The sequence below is a fragment of the Natrix helvetica genome (assembly GCF_964273705.1).
Source record: "Natrix helvetica genome assembly, chromosome: 15".
Classification (NCBI taxonomy): domain Eukaryota; kingdom Metazoa; phylum Chordata; class Lepidosauria; order Squamata; family Natricidae; genus Natrix; species Natrix helvetica.
The window spans coordinates 11,822,773-11,837,803 of record NC_138565.1 but is presented as its reverse complement, the minus strand read 5'-3'; the positions used below and the strand labels follow the sequence as shown (position 1 = coordinate 11,837,803).

General features: G+C 48.9%; 1 long non-coding RNA gene across 1 annotated transcript; it reads left to right on the top strand.

The window, feature by feature from the left end:
• The first annotated feature begins 2,174 nt into the window (after nucleotides 1–2,174).
• On the top strand, nucleotides 2,175–3,999 carry LOC309399495. Its single transcript, XR_014176535.1, has 3 exons — nucleotides 2,175–2,239; nucleotides 3,615–3,680; nucleotides 3,788–3,999. It is a non-coding gene; the product is annotated as an uncharacterized lncRNA (long non-coding RNA).
• The last annotated feature ends 11,032 nt before the right edge of the window (nucleotides 4,000–15,031 follow it).

Sequence of the window (15,031 nt, the reverse complement as noted above, 5' to 3'; positions counted from 1 at the left end):
TGCTCCTCACCCTGGTCACGCAGCTGTACTTCCTCCTGGGAGCCAGCAAGAGTGGGGCCAAGAAGTCCAGCCGAGTCACAGACCTTTCAGAACAGATCGACCATTTGGGGTAAGGAATCTCCTGGGCCCAATCTGGATCCAACAGGATATCACTGGAGGGGGAAGAAATAAAGGGAGGCTGATTTGCTGTTGTGTTTTGTGGTTGTTGCATAAGCCGCCAAGTGAAACCTGGAGCTCTCTTGAAGGGCAGCGGGAGGCCGGTTGGCATCAGGGTAAGCCTGGCCTTTGCAGGGGGCATCGGCCGAAGGATTGGCACCAACTCTTCTCCCTTTCTTTGATTTAGCACGGCAGTGCAGGCGATCAAAAACCTCATCGTGTCTGCTGGATACGAAGAGGAGTACAAAGATTTGGGGATGGTGGGATGCTGGGAGATGCCTTTCTTACCTCCTCCAGATCCATGCCACACTCCTCCAGGATGGAGTTGAGGAGCTGCCCCGCAGACTGGGATATGTTCTTGTCCATGTGTGTCAAGGCCTCCAGGGCGTCCAGGATCAGCTGCATTAGCTGCAATGGGCTGAGGTGCTCCACAAAGGCCTATCGGAGAGAAGGAAAGGAGACCATGCAGAAATGCCTCAGGGCTTTGACTCCCTTCTCTTGAGACTTTGACCCAGATTGGGGGACAGCACACCATGTAGAGAGGCAGGCCTTATTCCATGTCCTCCATCAGGTGGGATTTAGATGGGGGTCAAGAAAGCCAACATGGCAGCTGCCCTTTCTTCCTCAAGGGCATTGGAGAGGAGGGGTACCCAAAGCCCAACCTTGGGAGGATGCTGTCCCCACTGTGAGATTGACTCCTTTGAGCTGGAGAAGGTTCCCACTCTCTTCAGCTTCACCAAGCCACTATCAATCACTCTCCGTATTTATTAAAAATCCAGATTGGTGTTGCTTGATCTCAGACTCTTTAAGGTGTGTGGGTCTCAACTCTGCTGGCCTGAGAACTCCAGAGGTTGAAGTCCCCACATCTGAAGGCTGCTAAGATGGGAAAACAGCTCCCTCGATCACACCATAGAGGTTGGTCTGCAAGCCTTTTACACCCATGGCTAACCATCCCCATGGCCTTGTCTAGAGAAACAGTTGCCAGACTCCTCTTCCTTTGTCTCGTGAGTGGGAAACTGAGGCAGATCAGATGAAGAGGATGGGGGTGATGAAGGCTTTTATTGTAGGTTTAGTGGATCCCTCCCTGCCTTTCTATTTCAGGAAACAAAGAAGAATCAAATTTGAGATGTTTTCTCATCCGAAATTTCTACTCTCAGTTTTTGCTCAGCTGACTGTTGTGTGTGTTGCAGTTTGTTCTTCTAGGTTCTCACACCGCCTCCCACTTCCTGAATGCTATTGGAGGGACTGACCCGTTTCTCTTCCTTCGTAGGAGGACACCGAGTTGCACAACACCTCCATCACCCTTTTTGGCCTGGTCTTAAAAGGGGTCAGGGAGACAGAGCGGAATCTGACCAAATCCATCCTGCGCAGCCTGATTCCTCTCGTCATCCAGTTGGCTAATCGTTGGACCCAAGAGGTGAGTTGAAGGGCGGGGTCAACTAAGCTCCTGCTCTCTTCATGCTCCCTTCTCCATGAGACCACGCTGTACCCCCATCTTCACTCAGGGCAACATGGTTGCATCATGTCGACCCTCTGGAGAAGGCATTCTGGACAATCCTGAAGTTGTGAGGTCCTTGGTGCTCTCTGAACCTGGTTGTTTTCTTGCAGGCCTTTCCTGACCCAATTAGGTGACAGCATCAGTAGGTTGGAAGGGAGGGTTTGACCTCTGCTTAATGCCCGATCATTTTGATGTGGGTGCAGGTTTTCTGTTGGGTTGTTCTTGGATTAGGGGGTTGTTTTCTGCTTGATTGTTTGCCTGGTACCAATAGAAGAGAATCAGGGTTGAATTCTGGGGAACTCTGGCCTTCAGGGGGGCCCTTGCCCTGTGTTAGCTTCCTCTTGGGGTGGCTCATTCCCTTTCCCACCTCTGAACAAGGAGAAGTCTGGCTTTTCTCTGCCGAAGATGGATAACCTCAGAATCGGCTCCTCTGATGCCTCCTTTCCTCCCTCGGCCCAGGTCTCCAGGAAAACCCTGACCTCCTGCGTCTCCTTTATGAAGTGGAAGGAGTTTCCAGAGACTTTGTTTGACTACAAGATTTACACCAGTCTCCAGAGCATGTATTCCAGCATCTGCTCGGAGGTGGTAAGTAGGAGCCCAGCTGGCTCCTTTTCTTCTGGATGAAATATATTTTCTTTCTCTCCTGCCTTCTTTTGATAAATCATTCAAGATGGTGGACGTCCCCAATGCTTCTCCTCCTCCCCTCCTCCTCCTCCTCCTCCGATTTCCTTCCCAACAAGCCTGTGAGGTAGGCTGCCCTGAGAGAGAGGGACTGGACCAAAGTCACCCAGCCAGCTTTCATGCCTAAGGCAGGACTAGAACTCCCCAAGTCACCCATCGGGCTTTCATCCCAAAGGAGGGACTAGAACTCACCGGCTCCTGGTTTGTTGCCTGAGGCCTCAACCACTACACTAAACTGACTAGAGGGATTCTTCTTGGGTTGTTGTTCCCTTGGGAACAGCATGGTTGCCACCATGACGACTAGAAACCTTGCTGATTTGTGGGTTTGAGGATTAGAAATGGCAGTTTGTGGAAAAGGGAAATTACGATGTAAAGGGGGCAAAACATAAATGCATTTATAAGACCAGAAGCCATTTCCTTATCATCTTTCTTTCCCTTTTCTTTTTCTATTCTTTTTTCACTATACTATATACTGTAATAATGTTATATTGCATTGCATTGTATGATAGTCCAGTCTAGTCCAGTCACGTCCAGTATAGCATAATAATTTTGTTTAGTATAATAAAATGTAGTATAATAATAATATAGTTTAGTATAGTACAGTTGGCTAACATACTGAATATAATAAAATTCAATATGTTATTGAAGACATTGTTGTTGAGGACATGAGGACTAGAAACCTTAGAAAGAAAAAAAGAGGAAGCTACAGAGTTCATTGCCTTGTTTGTGGCCTTGTGTTCCCCAGATCAATCGATGCAAGGAAAACCTGCCTGAAATGTTGGAGCAGATGGTGGAATTCCTAAAGAGCCAGAATCCTTCATCCCGAGAGGCAGCTGCCCTCTTAATTGGTAACCCCAAATGCAAACTCTGGAAGGAGGGGAGGAAAAACCAGGGCAGGCGGGCGGCCTAAGGCCTGGCATGCTGACCATTATCTCTCTCTCACACACACACACACGGCCCCCTTTCTTAAGGGTATCGCTATGGTTGTTAAGTGAGTCACGTGGTTGTTAAGTGAATCTGGCTTCCTTCCGGAGTTTGCTCACCTAAAGGTTGCAAAAAGTGATCAGGTGACCCCCAAGACTCTGCAATCGTCATAAGTACGTGTCGTGTGAAATTCTTTCCATTCCATCTCTAGACAGATCCAATTCCTGGGACCATCCCGTAAGTCCCAAAGGGCCTCTTCCAAGTAGAAATAAAAGAATTCTGCGTTTTCTTTCTTGAATCAGTCGATTTAGCCGTCTCTGCCAACTCCACCAACCTTTTCTTTGCATGTGTCTAGGCTGCTGCGCACAATACATGACACGGGATCTGGTGATTTCCAAACAAATCGAAGAAGTTTTCCTGGGTGAGTTTCAAAATCCCCTCGCTTGAAGCGGAGACTTTCTCTCCAGAAGCTCTGGCCCTGATCAGGGTTGGATCCCAGTAATCATTTCTTTTCTGGATTCCTTCCAGGTCTCCAGGATCTGCTAGAGGATCGTGAAGCCTCCGTGGCTCAGGCTGCAGCTGAGTCCATGGATGTAATCTTCCAGCTGTATAGCCATCGGATCAACCCTGCTCTCATTAGAAGCCAGTTCCTCTCCAAAGTCACCCGGAGCATCTCCAAGACCAAATTATGATAGTTAAATAGTTTAATCCTTTATTTTATTGTCTTGGCACCTCATACAACAAAGTTGTGCCTTCTTTAGTGTACAGTATATTATACATTAAAATAAATTATATAATTGTATAGAACTATACATTCTATACGATGAAATTGAAAACGCCTGATATTGCATTTCTGTTGCCCTCTACAGTAGAATTCAAGATAATTACTGCTCTGGGATGGGAGCTCTTTTTCAGTCTACTTGTCCTTGTTTTTATTGTCCTGTACCCTCTGCCAGATGGCAATAGTTAAAAAAAAGGGTGCCCAGGAGGAGATGGATCTTTAAGGGTGTTTGAAACTTTCTTAAGGCAGTGGGAGCTATAAAGCTCTTCCAAAGAGGGGAAGGGGGCAACCAAGGACCCTCTGGGCACCTCTCTTCCAGCTGATCTTTGGGGAAAGGAAGGAAGCATGAAGATAAGGACCTAGCAGGGAGATTTTGGAAACAGAGAAAGCCAGGACAATTTAATTAGAGAGAGAGGAAGCCACGAGAAGGTCCCAGAGCCACAGGTGCCAATGGAGAAGGGTGGTGGCCACCATCGGTCATCGATGATGTCTAGGACATCTCCACGCTGTCTTCCGGCAGAAATTGAAGCACGTAGAGTAGGGCAGATGCCAAGAGCTGAACACTCCCCTGGGGGCAGATCTAACGTCCTCCAAAAAGATTCTCCTTATTATCCACATAGATGGACCATTGAATCAAAGCCTTCAGGAAAACCTCTGGATCCCACATGGCCTTTTCCCATGGGCCGTGATCGCCTTTGGAAACCATGCAACATTTGTCAACTTAGTTTGTTAAGCCAGGAAGGGGGCTAAGCCCTGGTCCCCTCCTCATATCTGTTACAGGGAGGCCTCTCAAGGTTCAGCCGTGAATGAGCCCAGCATTATCGGTTGTAAATTGCGTCGGTCATAAACCAAGTCACCCTGGGTCCATGATCGATTTTATGACCTTTGAATGAATTAAGGGAGTCGTTCAAAAATACACATTGTAAATTATGATATATTCATGTGACTCTCATAGGTGAGATAGAATACAAAAAGAAATCTAGAATAGAGCTGGAAGGGACCCTGGAGGTCTTCTAGTCCAGCCCCTGCTAAAGTAGGAGACCCTATTGTTCGATCGGGTAAAGGAAGACACAAAAGGCTAGCGATAACAGCTCTTTATTGAAGTACGTGCAAACATCCACTGAGGAGATGGTCGGCCAGCTCCCCTTTTTAAATGAGAGCTGTCCAGCCTCTCAGCCAATCAGTTTCAGTTTTTTTTTATTTATAGACCGCCCCCTCTCCCCGAAGGGACTCGGGGCGGTGTACAGGCACATTAAAAACCATATACAAAGAATAAATACACTTAAAATCAAATTAAACCTAAAGCTGTACAGAATAATAAAAATTAAAAAATCAACTTCAAACCAACCCCTAAAAATTTAAAAGTGCAGAATTGAGGGACTAAACTGGGATTAGGCCAGGCCAGCTAAACCAAACAGGTGGGTTTTAAGCTTCTTACGGAAGGAGCGGAGATCGGTAGTTGTTCTGATGTCCGGGAGGAGGTCATTCCAGAGGGTCGGGCCCATCACAGAGAAGGCCCTACTCCTGGGCGCCACCAGCTGGCACTGCCTCGTGGATGGTACCGGAGGAGTCCCTCCCGCCGGCAACAGAGGACCTGAGTGGAGACTTCTATAGTTTAGCTCCAATAGCAGGGGGGGCGAGTATCTAACACCTCTCCCCTTTAGGATGGAACATTCTAACTGGTAACGTAGTCCTGTAAGTAGGCGGGCCTTTGCGTTGCCCGGCTGGAGCTGCACAGTTCAGTTTGCTGGTTGCCCTCACGCAGGTTGGATGGACATGTCGCTTCTTCGGACCCGCCTGATGGAACCTCCTGGAAACTTTCGTAGGCCCGGCTTGAACTTCTGGTGGTGGTTCTGCCCAGTCCTCATCGACGTCAGATAAGTCCCGTGATGCATCCGGAACAGTCGGGAGGTGGTGCTGCTTGAGTTGTGGAGGAATCACTGTTGGTTGTCGGAGTGAGGAGTTGGTTAGTTGGCCCCGGAGTTGGTCGATGTGCCTCCTCCAATGTCGTCCGTCCTCGAGTCTTACCGAGTAGGATCTCGGGCCGGTGATGCCGACGATGGTCGCAGGTATCCACAGAGCCCCCCTCTGTGTAATTGTGCGCGTATACCAGGTCGCCTATGCTGAATGATCTGACCTTGCTCGTGGAATCGGGGTGTTTCTGTGGAATAGTTGGGGTGTAGCTGGTCCAGGTGGGACCTGAGATGGCAGCCCATGAGGAGTTCGGTTGGGCTTCTTCCAGTAGTGGGGCTGGGTGAGATGTGTTGTATTAGTAGGTAGTGGTCTATTCGCATTTGCCAGTTGCCCAGGCCCATCTTGTTGAGGGCTTCCTTTGCGGATCTCACCATACGCTCCACCTGGCCATTGGAAGCCGGATGAAACTATGTGACTAGGGCATGTCGGATTACATGTGCCACAAAGAACTCCTCAAAACCCCTGGCCGTGAATTGTGGGCCATTGTCTGACACTAGCACGTCGGGGAAACTGTGAGTTGTGAACAGCTTCTGTAGCACCTTGATGACTGCATCTGTGGTAGTGGATGTCATCAGGACTACCTCTAGCCACTTGGAGAATGCATCCACAATTATGAGGAAAATTTGGCTGTGGACTGGTCCTGCAAAGTCTATATGTATTCTAGACCACAGTGCTTGTGGCCGCTCCCATTCTTTTGCGGGCACCTCTGGGGGAGCTGGTTTGGATTCCTTTCAGGGTGTGCATGTGGCTACCCACTCCTGTATGTCTCTGTCCATGTTAGACCACCACACATAACTCTTTGCCAGTGCCTTCATCTTGACTATCCCTGGGTGTCCCATGTGAAGTGCCTCCAAAACGGCTATTTGTAGATGTTTAGGAATGACCACCTGGTCCCCCCATAGCAGACAACCCTTGATTGCCGACAATTCGTCAGTCTTCAAAACATGCATTTTGTATTCCGGCCCAACCGGCCCCTTGGGCCACCCTCTCCACACCCAGTTCAGAATCTGTTTGATGATGGGGTCCTTTGTGGAGTGACATGCGACGTCATGGGAGGAGATGGGTCCAGAATCCAGGCAGTCAAGCAGGAGCACCACGGCCTCGGGGGTGGGGTCATCCAGCAGTTCTGGAAGGGGGCAGTGGCTCAATGCGTCAGCGTGTCCTAGTGTGGTGCCTGGGCGGTGGAAGAGCCGATAGGAATAGGCCACCAGGAAAATATTCCATCGGGTCATTCGGGGGGAGAGTGACACCGGAGTGGGGTGTTCTCCCACCAACAGTCCCAGTAGAAGCTTGTGATCTGTAATTAGCTCAAAGTCCCTGCTACAGATATTCGTGGAATCGCTTGACTCCCACCCCTGCAACCAGGGCTTTGCGGTCCAACTGGCTGAAGTTCCATTCCGCCACGGACAGTGTCCTTGAGTAGAATGTGATGGGGGCTTCCATACCATTCGGCATCCAATGGCTCAGGAGGGCGCCGATGCCGAATGGGGAGGCGTCGCAGGTCAGCACCAAGGGCAGGGTCTGGCCTTGCACGAGGAAAGAGTCTGCGGATAACAATCCTTTCATGGCGGTGAATGCTTTGGCCTCGGCTTTGCCCCATGTCCACTCCACGTTCTTTGCCAGCAGCTGGTGTAGCAGTTCAGCAGCTGTCGCCTTCTGCTTTAAAAACATGCTATAGAAGTTAAGGAGCCCGAGGAACGCCTGCAGCTTGGTCTGATTCCTCGGTGTGGGGGCTTCCTTAATAGCTTTTATTTTTTGGTTAGTCGGGTGAATTCCCGAACCATCGATCATATAACCCAGGAATTCCACTTTTCGTACATTTATTTTACATTTTCCTCTTTTGAGACGAGGCCCTTGTCTCTGATTCTGCTTGTGATGGCGTGTACTCATTTTAAAAGTTGCGCTTCATTTGCGGCCGATACCAGTATGTCGTCAAAATAGGGGACGACTCCAGGTAATCCCTGCAAAAGGCATTCCATGATACTTTGGAACAGTCCAGGGGCGATACTAACTCCGAATTGCAGGTGGTTACATTTGAACGCCCCCCTGTGCGTCACGATGGTCTGAGCCTCTGCAATAGCATCATCTACTGGCAGCTGCTGGTATGCCTGCACCAAATCTAATTTTGCAAAAAACATTCCCGGACCAAGGGAGTGTAACAGATGCTGTACTACCGGTACCGGGTATGTGCTTTGTTGCAATCCTTTGTTGATTGTGCATTTATAGTCAGCGCATATTCTGATAGACCCATCGGGCTTAATGGGGTCATGATCAGCGTTTCCCAGCGGGGATTATCGATTGGTTCGAGGATGCCCTGGCTTACCAATTTATCGATTCCTGTGTCAATTTTTGGACGGAGAACGAAGGGTACTCTCCTGGGCTTAAGTTGAATTGGAGCTATGCTTGGGTATAAGCTAAAGAAAATTGGGTCCCCCTTGTACTCACGCAGATCGGAGGCGAAAACGTCCTCAAACTCCTTAAATATGGTTTTGGCAGCGCTCCCGATGGCGGCGACGGCTGGCCTTTCTCCAGTCTGCTCCTCATCCATGGCATTGACTTCAGCCACGACCATTCCCAAAACCTGAAACCAGTCCAGTTCAAAAGGCTTTGCAAGTCATCCCTGACTACGATCGCATGTAGGTTCTTACTGATCTTTTTTTTAAAAAGAATTTTATTGGTTTTTAAACATTTATGGGAAAAGGTAAAGGGGGACATAGAAAGTTTTGGCAGCTCCCACACTAGTGGTAGAAATCCCTCCAAATCTCACAATTTTTACAATATTAAAAACAATGTATAAAAGATGAGCAAAAAACAGAATCTTATTCTACATTGTATCAACCATGTGTTCAATCATTTTTCTTTTGTCACTTTCTAGTATATCAACAATTACAAATATTTCAAATATTATTTTTGTGACCTGAGCCTTTTCGATATTGCTCCCTCCTCCCTGTCCCCAGATGGAGCCACCACCCCTCCTTCATATCTTGCACCTTGGTACCCTTTTCACTACCTTCGCTGTGTTCATCCTCTAGGAGAGAGAAATGTTTTTTAATGAAGGTGTTAGGGTTCTAAATACCATGCAGAATTAAATCATTGTCCAAGGCAAAAACATCCTTAAAGGTCCAATTTATTCTACAGGCAAGTTAGCACCTCTATGGAATTCCAACTCTGATTTGCATCCTGGAATTCCACCCAGTTGAAAGTTCATGATCTATCCCCATACCCACAAATCCATCACATGTTCCAATCATCATCTTCCACGCTGGCATCTACACCCCTCTGGTTCCGGTCAGGTGTCGAGGTGCAGAGACAAAAGATGACCTTGAGCTTCTATAAAAGAATGACAACATACATTCCACAATCCTACTCCTTTCTATTCCCCCCTCCCAACTACTACACTATTGAAACAGCATAGAAAATTATAAGAAAGTGTGGCAGGCCAAAGATCCTAAAAAAAAAATAACTACAGGCCTGACAGGCGGCCTCTCCTCAAAAGAAAACGTTTCCTGCAAAGAGAATAATATAAAAGTTAACATAACAAAATTAACCACCTCTTCTCCACCCAGGGGAACCTTTTGACTTCTCGGGAAACTTCCCATTGAATTGCTTTCCTAACTTCTCCACTTTTAGGTTCCCACTGTTCACCCAAGTAGCTTCAGACCAGGGGTAACCGTTCCAATGCACTAAGTACTGTAAGCGACCCCTATTCAGCCTGAAATCTACAATTTTTTCCACCTCAGATTGTGTTTCCCCTTCTATCACTACAGGAGGAGATTGAGCTTGGGTGGATGCTCTTTTGTTAGACCCAATTACTGGTTTCAACAAGCTACAATGAAATTCTGGGTCAATTTCCCCTAGACTTCTGGGTAGACGGAGTTGAACTGTAACTGGGTTAACTATCTTCACTATTGGGAATGGACCTAGAAATTTTGGACCCAATTCCTTGCTAGGCATTTCTAATCTTATGTATTTGGTAGATACAAAAACATTGTCCCCCACACATTAGGGATTTTGGAGTGAGCGATGTTGATCATCTTGCTTCTGGTAGGCTTCTGCCGCAACTGCTAGAGCCTTCTTCATATTCTCCCATCCTTTCTTTAGCATGTCCATCCATTCACTCAAAGACATGAAGGAAGGAGGTTCTCTAGGCAACTCAGGCATGGCAACAACTTCCATGCCACTGGTAATCTGGAAACCCGCTAATCCTCTGCTGCTGTGGACTGCATCGTTGTACGCCACTTCGGCGAAGGGTAGCAAGTCCAACCAGTTGTCGTGCTGATAGTCCACAAAACACCGGATGTATTGTTCCACCACCGCATTGGCTCCCTCTGCTGTGCCGTTCATGCTGGGATTGTCAGGGGGGGAAAAAAACACCCTGGAAAAATGTGAGATCAATGGACTGGGCTGATTCCCTTCAGCATATCATTTGAGATATTAAGAAAAGAAATAAAAGTCTTTAAGAAGTATATTCTAATTAATAAACAAACTTTAATAATAAAATAAAACAGAAAATTAACTAATGGTTACATTTTGATAATAAAGGCTCCGGTTGCCAGCTCCCTGGCAATCGGACAAAGAACAAAGGAATAATAATTTCTGGAATGTGTGACGCATGCGCAATAAATCACTTTCAGATAACATTTTGTTTTATGACCTGCGCAATAAAGCTTTCTTAGTTTAACTCTTGAATGTCAGTTCAGTCAGTTCAGGCCTAGCAAACTTTTTAACATCGTGACAGGGATGAACCTCTAAGCTCAGTTCTTGTGTGGACCCAATGGATCTCAGGACTTCTCTCCAGAACTTGGCTGTGAATTGGACTCCACGGTCTGAAATGATCCTCTTGGGTACTCCGTGCAGGCGATAAATGTGTTTCACAAACATTTTCGCTAATTCGTTTGCGGATGGCAATCCTGAGCAAGCAATGAAGTGTGCCTGCTTAGAAACCAAATCAATAACTGTCCAAATTACTTTCTGCCCACTGCTGTCTGGGAGTTCCACGATGAAGTCCATTGTGACCTCTTCCCATGGCCATTTAGGGCTCTCTGCTGCAGGTGTTGTAGGTTCTGGGCTCTTGGATTCAATCATCCATGGCTGGCCTATTTCCTCCTCCGAGGCCTCCCCCTTGGTAGGATTCTTCGTCACCTGAAATTGGGGATCCTCTTCCAGAGGTCGTTTGGGCTTTTCCCCCTCCGAGGCCTCCCCCTTAGTTGGACTCTTTGTCACCTTAAGTTGGGGATCCTCCTCCGGAGATTGTTTGCCCTTTTCCTCTTCTGAGGCCTCCCCCTTGGTAGGACACTTCCTCACCTTAAGTTGGGGATCCTCTTCCAGAGGTTATTGGCCCAGATGACTCTTCTGTGGTGGCATCTGGGACCCTCTCTTTACCGCCGTGGTGGTTGGTGCGCACGTTTGTGGCATTGGGGCTGGAGCCAAGCACTCTGACGATCTGTGGCCAAGTTGACAACCATGGTGGCATTTAATTGGCCCCCACAAGGAATGGAACCTAGTTACATCTCTAAACTTAGAAACCGTTTCATCACACTGCCTTGCTCTCCAACTTGCAGCTGCCCCCTTGGTAAACCCTTCTTCCATGGTGGAGATTGCTTCTCTGTAGGAAGGTGGGGTAAGAACCACTTGGGGCCTTGCAGATGCACCTTGTCCCGCTTCCCATCTTGCAGGCCTGGCTTTGGTAATCCCTTCTTCCATGTTGGTGATTGCTACTCTGTAGGAAGGTGGGGTAAGAACCACTTGGGGCCTTGCAGGTGCACATTCTCCCGCCATCCACACTGCAGGCCTCTGTTTGGTAATCCCTTCTTCCATGGAGAATTCTTCTCTGTAGGAAGGTCTGGTAAGAACCTTTTTGGGCCTTGCAGGAGAGACTGGAACCGGTGGGGAGGTCAATCCCTCGGTTGGCCACTGCCCAGCTTTCTGCCATGGTGCCATCTGCTGAGGGAGGGCAGGTGCCCACTGGCGTCCCTCCCATTCATGACCTGGGGTTAAGACCCATCCCGGGGTTGCCTCCTTCACAGGTTGCAGCTCAACCAATGATGGCTGGCTAGGGGGGTGATTGTGCCAAGGACCCTCCTGCTAGCTTGGAGGAGTTATGGGCCAAGTAGGTGCCCTCTGCTGGCTTGGAGCATTTCCCCATGCTGATGGCAAAGGAGGTGGCCAGTAGCATCTATTCCATCCAAAATCTGGGAAGAAAACCCAATCTGGTTTTGCTTCATTTACTGGTTGCAGCCCCATTTGTGGTGGCTTGCAAGTGAAAGATGCTGACAAAATCCCTTCTTCCTGCCTCGGTTGAAATTCCCATTTTGAAAGGGAATCTTTCTCCCAGTTAGTTGAAGGGTAATAAGCCATTTCATTTATTGCCGCCTGGAAGGAGCCCAAACCTCCGTTCTAGGGTTTTTTTTTCTCCAAGCCTTGCTTCCAAGCTGGGGGGAAGGAGGGGGAGCATGCACTCACGTTTTGCTGAAGAAGTTTGGTCTGAGACTTTCCTTCCTCTTGTCATTTCTCCTCCTGCATTCCTCCAGATGCAATTAAACTGGAAGCAGCATTCCATTGCCTTTGACGTTCCGCACTCAGCTTCTTATCACCAAAAGCTTCTCATTAATTCTTCGCTGATATTTACGCTGTCCCAGTCAGCATTGGGAATGCCGCGACCCCCATCACCAGCTCTTCCATCACCAGCCCCTCCCCCCTTGAGAGGGGGAGGGTGCTAGTGAATTATTTTAAAGGGGAGAGTTGGAATAATGTTAGGGTTCTAAATACCATGCAGAATTAAATCATTGTCCAAGGCAAAACATCTTTAAAAGTCCAATTTATTCTACAGGCAAGTTAGCACCTCTATGGAAAAATTCCAACTCTGATTTACATCCTGGAATTCCACCCAGTTGAAAGTTCATGATCTATCCCCACACCCACAAATCCATCACATGTTCCAATCATCATCTTTCACGCTGGCATCTACACTATTGAAACAGCATAGAAACTTATAAGAAAGTGTGGCAGGCCAAAGATCCTAAAAAGAACATAACTACAGGCCTGACAAGTAGTTCCAATGTTGCGAAAATACCTAAGCCACACCCCCTTGCTCTTGAAAAAAGATCCGAGGATGTTAAAAATCCCGGAGGACAGGGTGGAATCAAGTTACAGGATGTGGAATGGGTCTGCTCCCACCAATGGCGCATCATTTATTCTTGGGGACAGAACTGTAAGCCAATCCCAACACCTAAAGTCAATTATCTGACAAACCCTGTAAGAAAAAGGGCAAAGCATAGGGAAAACAGACCCTTGCAACAATTGAGAAAAGGGGACTATGTGTTAAGAGTGCTAGAGTTAGGTCAAAGCTTAATTAATCAGTCTGACCCTGCCCTGGGTCAAAAATACAGGTTGTGTCTGTCCGCTCAAATCCGGACGGGATGGGCCCCTTTCAGTGGTCCAGTAGAGACGCCCGTGGCGAGTCTTGAGGGACCGTTCTGGGAGGAGTTTGACTCGGTTGCCATCGAGGATTTGGACAGGTTGCGTGGACGTCTGCGACCCACCACATGTTTATTGGACCCGTGTCCCTCCTGGCTTGTACTGGCATCCTGGGAGGTTACGCGCGACTGGCTCCTGGGCCTGGTGAACGCCTCGTTGGGTGAGGGGTCTCTACCGGCCGCCTTGAAAGAGGCGGTGGTGAGGCCCTTGCTCAAGAAGCCTTCCCTGGACCCAATGGACCTAGTCAATTATCGTCCAGTCTCCAACCTTCCTTTTTTAGCGAAGGTTGTAGAGAGTGTGGTGGTACAGCAGTTCCCTCGTCACCTGGAGGAAAATGATTATCTAGACCCGTGCCAGTCCGGCTTCCGACCCGGGCACAGCACGGAGACGGCCTTGGTCGCATTGGTGGATGATCTCTGGAGGGCCAGAGATAGGGGTTGTTCCTCTATCCTGGTCCTATTAGATCTCTCGGCGGCGTTCGATACCATCGACCATGGTATCCTGTTGCACCGGCTAGAGGGGTTGGGAGTCAGGGGCACCGTTTTACGGTGGTTTGGCTCCTACCTCTCTGATCGGACGCAACGTGTGTTGGCAGGGGAGCAGAGTTCGACCCGGAGGTCACTCACATGTGGAGTGCCACAGGGATCGGTGCTCTCGCCTCTCCTGTTCAACACATATATGAAACCGCTGGGCGAGATCATCCGTGGTTTTGGGGTGGGATATCATCTGTATGCTGATGATACTCAGCTATACATTTCCACCCCGAACCACCCCAATGAGGCCGTCGAAATGATGTCCCGGTGTCTGGAGGCCGTACGGGTCTGGATGGATGGCAACCGACTAAAACTCAACCCTTCCAAGACGGAGTGGCTGTGGCTTCCGGCCTCCCGGTTCAATGAGGTGCTTCCATCTCTGGCCATTGGGGGCGTCCAACTAGCCCCCATGGAACAGGTGCGCAATTTGGGCGTCCTCCTAGATGCCCGGCTGTCCATGGATGACCATGTGACAGCTGTGGCGAGGGGGGCGTTCCATCAGGTTCGCCTGATGCGCCAATTGCGCCCCTTATTGGACCGGGATGCCCTACGCACAGTCACCCATGCGCTAGTGACGTCTCGCCTGGATTACTGCAATGCTCTCTACATGGGGCTTCCCTTGAGATGCACTCGGAGACTACAGTTGGTCCAGAATGCGGCCGCGCGGGTGATTATGGGGAGGACTAGATACTCCCCTGTAACACCTCTCCTGCGCGAGCTGCACTGGCTTCCTGTGGTCTACCGAGTGCGTTTCAAGGTTTTGATTATGATCTTTAAAGCGCTTCATGGCACAGGGCCTAGTTACATGCAGGATCGCATCCTGCCCCACACATCCCTACGACCAATTCGCTCACACAGAGAGGGACTTCTCCGGGTGCCGTCCGCCAAACAGTGCCGGGGGGCGACACCCAGGAGCAGAGCCTTCTCTGTGAGGGGCCCAGCCCTGTGGAATGACCTCCCCCGTGACATCAGGATTACTTCCGATCTCCGCTCCTTCCGTGTTCAGCT